At 37.3% G+C, this 6444-nt stretch overlaps 1 long non-coding RNA gene across 1 annotated transcript in view; it reads left to right on the top strand.

The window, feature by feature from the left end:
* Positions 1-4721: 4721 nt before the first annotated feature.
* LOC122810992 overlaps positions 4722-6444 on the top strand; it is a 106057-nt gene continuing 104334 nt past the window's right edge. Inside the window, exon 1 of the long non-coding RNA XR_006366183.1 lies at positions 4722-4754. This is a non-coding gene — a long non-coding RNA (uncharacterized LOC122810992). The remainder of the gene's footprint in view (positions 4755-6444) is intronic.

The following is a 6444-nucleotide window of genomic DNA, read 5'->3' as shown; positions in this document are numbered from 1 at the left end:
TCAAGGATCCTCAATTCCTCACCACTAGCACCAATGGGGACATACATTGGGAGGATGACAAGTTACACACACAGTATTTCCAGATGCAGATGTCTGCATCAAGTGCAGTTTCCCTTAACAGTACACAGGGATCACAGTCAGTCCAGGGCTGGTTTCTCCCTTTTTATCCAGATCCCCAATAAGACTCCCCACTGGCACAGCTATAGAGTTGAGATCTCAGCTCAGTGAAAAAGCCAAGACATCAAGCACTCTCTCTATCAACCAGTGTTTTGTGTCCCTGCCCAAGTAGCTGATACACACACTCTTTGAGGTTTAATTTATACACACACACACACACACACACACACACACACACACACACACACACACACATGGAAAAGGCCGGCACAGCTTTACTAGCTATGTCCCATTCTGCCCTGACTATAAGGTAGTTTCCCCTGCCACCAGTCACTCCTTATCAGCTACTTTAAGGCCCTTAACAAAGGGTGTCAAATCTTACTGTGTAATGTTACTGTTAATACATATGGTAGTTTGACCAAGGGCAAGGTTATAAGGAGTGGCCTACACAGTGTCACCAAATAAACATGCAAGTACTCTCAGAACTTAAACATGTCTCACAAATAGCCACAATGAAAGGTTTAAATATATTTAATAATAAACAATAAAAGAACAAGAAAATAATCAGTATATAATCCCAATAACATCAGAGTTCAAAATTACAGGAAATATTTAAAACAATATTGCAGGACAGTCTCAAATAAATAATGAAAATATCTAAATTAAGCTTTGCTATATTCCTGACTGTATCTAAGGGATTTACTGTACCCTAATAACTTACTTCAGAGCAAGGCAGATGTGGTGAGTGGATCTTGATGTCAGATCAAAAACAAAATACAGAATACTCAGTCTCTCTCGGAGAGTTCTTTAATTAATATCTCAATTATTACTGCTGGGATAGCTTGCAAAATGACATCATTTCTTGTTATCTGACTCTATGCCAGGTGAAAAAATAACCACCAATACAGCTGGTAGCATTTAGCATCTACCTGTGAAAATACATATACCTCAGATATTTAGCAAATGGTGGACATCATAAAACAATAAACACTTCCAAGACAATACTGAAAACCTCTAGTTCTAGACATTGTGTATGTTACTGTACTGAAACTGAAAGATAGCATCCTTTTATTACGTGGCCAATAAAGTAATTTAATTTCAGCTGTTTTTCTGAAGTTAACTTCTTGTATTCCAGTTCCATTGTTAAAATATATACATCTAAACAGTTACAATAGTGCAGGTACATTTCTATTCTTTTTCAGTAAGGTACACTATGGTTATATCCTTAGACAGCACTTTGTAAAATACCTCTTCAGCACACATGTCTGTCCAAACAATCTCATATGGCATACAGTTCTAATACATTTTTAATGCAAGCATATGAATCATGCTGATATTCACAAATGCCATATAATTATTTATAAAATTCCAGATAGCTGAGCCACCAGTATCTCCTTTCATGACACCCTGTATTGTTCTGTCTCAATATCATGCAGTCCATGATATGTTAAGTGGGGTTTCAACACCCTTCTTCTTCTTGGACAAGGTCTATTAACAACATTAGAAACATAGATTTGAGCTTGTTGTAGATACACTTGCAACAGACCAGCAGCAGCCCTTAACATTGCCTTTGTTCCCCCCTAAGTGTGATGGTGGCTTTATTCAAATATGTTTTGGTATTCATGGCAAAGAGCTACACCATCTCTACACAGTAACTTTATTGCTTCCTGAATAGCACCACCATCTTGGATTGGTTCATTAGCATGTAATTCAGCTGATTATGCTTCGTTAGCATATTCTGCTGTTTACTGTCATTTGGCAAATCTGCATGATGTGTATAGCTATTTAATAAATACAAAATAGTGTGCTATTGTGTGAGCATCACACTGCACTGTACACATGATAGCAGCATGGAAATGAAATGTTCATGAATCTGGCCAAGAGTTTATACCTGGATTTCTGATTGCATCCAGCAAGTAATGTAACATATACAGAATTATGAGTGGGGCTTTGATACCAACTAACTTGTTATATGTTTGGATGTCAAGAAATTCACCTTGGGAGCAGACTGAAACAAAGCTCAACATGTGAATCTTGGCATTAATTTAATGAACAAAAAAGTAGTTCTTATGATTACAGAAACCTAGGGCTGGATTTTAAATATTATATATACTGAAAGCAGGACAGTGGAGGACATCTGTACAATACACCCTGCCCTCCGAGGACAACATCATCCCGGGGAGATGGCAGAGGGACTTTACCTGGTCAATACCTTATAATAATGTGGTATTCAGTTGAATGGATTTGCATTATGCATATAACAGGGGAAAAGATTCCATGACAGTCTATGTTAAATAATCTCTTTGCTTATTTTAAGCATTGCCCGAGTTTCCTCTCTGGCCAAAGCTCTTAGTTACAGCAGTTCCATCTGTGTGTTATATTAGGGTCAACACATGGGTGGAGCAGAATGGCCATTGGTGGGGTATCTAGCACAACAGCTCCATTTGTAGGGTAGCCTGGTGAATAGGGCCTGCATTTGCTCTGTCAAAGAAGCAGGGCAGGTAAGAGGGCAATTTGTTCACCAGGATTCTACATATGTTTTTAAGAAGAAATTACAGTGACCCACCTCCCTAAACCAAAACTGCTTTAATGAAAGCAAACATGCTTGCCCAAAGACACAAGGTTTCCCATTGACTCCCGACACCTGCAGTACAGGTCCATTTGTATCTGGAATTAGGTAATGTAGGCATTCTGTTTTCCCAAGTACTGCCAGCAATACCTAGTCTCACATACATATGGAGCTACTGGTTTGTTGACAATATCCATTGATTTTAATGCTTGCCTACATTTAGTCAACCCTATTTGAGAACATCACCAGTATATAGTGATTACTTTGGTCAGAGTAGCTAGCCCGATTCCTGTTTTGCAATCAGATGCAGGACTCTGGCAGTCCTCATTAGTCTCATTATCTATGAATATAGACTGCCAGAGCTGTGTCTTTTAGAATCAGAGGTAGCTTAGTGAGGTAGGTTTGGCATAATAACTAAGATGTTCACCTCATAGAAACAAGATATAGGCATTGAGTTTGACCATAGATTATTTGCTAGGCTTAAAAAGGCCCTTTGAGGCAATTATACTAGCATTAACCTATAAACCTATTAATCTACTTTGTGTCTCATGCCATTTTGTGCCCATCTCATTTTGGAATCCAAACTTAATCATAGTTATTTGCAGTAAATGTAGTTTAATTACCACAGTGTACTACCATGGAGAGTAAGAGAGACAGAGTGCATAGGACCAGGAATCCTTTTATAGCTTTACGAACTGAAATGTATTTAATGCCATCCAACATACAGCAGCTTTATATCAACCAAAAGCTTTAAAACATCACTATGTGAATGTGTTTGTGTGTGTGTGTGTGTGTGTGTGTGTGTGTGTGTGTGTGTGTGTGTGTGTTTTCAAACCTGTCAGACACTTCAGATGCTGTTCTGTGATTGTTGCTCTGTGTACTGCAGCACAAAACATTACCAAAATCAATTCTAAGATGAATAACAAAAGTTTGTATCTATTTTATAAATTCAAATGCCACTGTTTGAGTTTTACCAATTTGCTACCTATGCTTGTAATCTGCACTGAGTTTTTAAAACTAGTTTTTTGAAGGGGGCTAGCCACCTGTAACCCCTGATGTGGGAGATTTGCCCCTCTATACCTAGGACTATAAAAATGCATTTGGAATATTATTTAAAATGTTGTGTTACTTATGCAAATAGTTAATGCCTAAATGTTTCATATTATGCACATTATGTTCACAAATACCTAAATAAGTTAAAATGACCTGCCTGGGAAAATAATGCAAGTCACAGAGATGTTATGATTTGAAGAATGTAAGTCAGAAAAACAGTTAATTCTCTAACTTGTATCCTAATTTGATATGTGAGATAGTGTCATGAAGATATAAATCCATTAGGGGGTCAACATAATGGACAGCACTATCTACTTACTGAATTGATAAGGCTCCACTCAAAAGCCTAGCAAGGGCTGGGTGAAGTGGGCAGACACACTGGGCAAAATGTGTTAAGGGGCGTGATTGTGAATTGCAGTTCTTGCATTCCTCTTTTTGTATCATTATTTTTGTATAGAGAAGAGAGCAGAGGAAGTGGGGATCTGACTTGGAGTGCCACCCTATGGTAGCAAAGCAGTTTTTTTTTTGATCTTCAAAAGAAGAGATGAAAAGGCAGGGTGCCAGACCAGAGACCATTCCTGGGTGCTAAATGAGTGAGCTACAGCTCTAACTCCACTCCTAGTGTTTTACTATTAATTCACAGCCTAGTATTAGGAATTTTGGAAACTAAAGATCGCTTTGATAGAACTGGGTAGAAATGCTACCATATTTCAAAAGATTAACGAGAAATTTAATACTGACACTATAAAGGTATCTGAATTGATGAGAATTTCATCATTTTGGGAATGGTAAGATAGCAATTAAGTTAAACCTAAAGGTAGTATGTTATCTCGTAGTATTTTATGAGGCATAAATCCAATCTGATTTGACAAAGTGGAAATTCATATAACTAAGACATGTTTGTAACAGTAGATTCAAGCATGCTAAATTGTAAATGAATTAATGAAACGAGTCATATATATATTGATATATGTCTTCTTTGTTGTTACAGAAACATCATTATCAAAGTCACGAGGTAAGTCTGCTCAAGGTTTGTTAGTATTATATTTTCCACAGTATTATATTTTGCAGGATAACTTTCATTGGGCAGCAAGTGCTGGTAAAAAGTACATTCATTGATCTGGTTCTGCTTAGGTCTGTTCATAGATGCTATGTTAGGTTCTTTCATCATGGATATGGTCATGCCTCATGTCAGGGAACTGTCTTGGCCTAGTCTGATGGTAGCCAAATTCCAGCAGTGAAGAGGTCACAATGTCAGTGGTACACACAGGTAGTGAGATGGGTTCATCCACTCCCCCTTCCACAGATACTTCTCTTTATATGTAACCCATCCATCAGACTCAGTATGCCACAGTAGGGCAAGATCTTGCCAGTACAATGACACAGGGTAACTCTCATCTCTCACTGCAGAATCCCTCTTGTTTGCTGCAAGCTCCATTGAGCAAGTGGAGGATGCCAGGGAAGGGCATACTTATAGCTGATTACACCAATGGTAATAATCCCATTCATCTCTGATTACCTGTATGGACACTACTCAGTGTTTGCACAGAACCATCCTACAAGGAAAGATGGACAAATGTAGCAAGATCTGATCTAGTCAGGGCTGTATGTGATATTCTGGCTTCTCAGGCTCCTTGTTTGTTATCTCCTTTGCTGCTGTCTCCAGAACTTCCTTCTACCAGATGTTTGTCCCCTGCTCTGTGTGTTTCCACAGCAACATGCTTTGTAATAGTACATACACATTGAAAATATTCCTACTGCAAATATTTCACAAGAGTTAGAGTCATATTGTGTGGTACCACTGGAGCCATTTAGACAATAGCAGAGGACCTTTAGCAGTCTAGACACACATTCTGCAATAATTTGTTTGTGACAGGGTAGTGTCATTTGCATTCTCATCATGGTCTCTGAGTTTCTTATTGGTGTGATTAGCAATGGGTCCAGGGCATATTCTGCATCCAACGACAAAATGCAACAAACCAAGTAACAACAGATCCAAAACCAGGAAGCAGAGCAGCCAACGAATAGTTAATAAATAACAAGTCCTTTATTTTAGTTGAACAAAACCTTAAAACACAAGCGCTTTCGCTCAGAAAATTCTGAGCTTTATCAAGTGATAACATTTTGTTACACCAAGTATCTTATATATTTTAGCAGCCTTTCCATTAATTGGAAAGCCATGCTGTTAATTAGTGCTTAAAGAGAAACTAATCTCTTTAACGCATAAATCACAGCCTAAAACAACATAAGGTGCAATTGCTTCTAAAACTAAGGAATGATCAATAAAAACATATCTCATATATTGAAATAAACAAAATCGTTGAAACCCAACGGGTTTAGAAAAAAATCCAGTACTTAAAACATATTGAGTAGTTGAAATATGCATCTCAGTTAATTCTAAAATATTAAATACAATAAACATTAATTCAAAGAAGAATGTAAACCATTATATTAAAACAATAGACTCCCCCATTAAATTTTCATATTAAAAACCATGTAACTTACAAATTTTTCCAACCCACCAAATATTATACAGTGGTTTTAATATTTTAAAGGGCTCTTATTTAAAAATATACAAAAATTCGTAGATTATTAAAACATTTATTTGGTAGGGGTGCCCCTCGAACTAGTAGTCGAGAAAATATGCCCAAAACTTGTGCCTAAATATAATAATTTAATATGAAAATTTAATGGGGGAGTCTATT

The sequence above is a fragment of the Protopterus annectens genome, chromosome 9.part0 (assembly GCF_019279795.1).
Source record: "Protopterus annectens isolate FY-2018-M chromosome 9.part0, PAN1.0, whole genome shotgun sequence".
In the NCBI taxonomy this organism is placed as follows: Eukaryota; Metazoa; Chordata; order Ceratodontiformes; family Protopteridae; genus Protopterus; species Protopterus annectens.
Note: the sequence above shows the minus strand (reverse complement) of the source record. Positions and strands in the feature narration are given on the sequence as shown.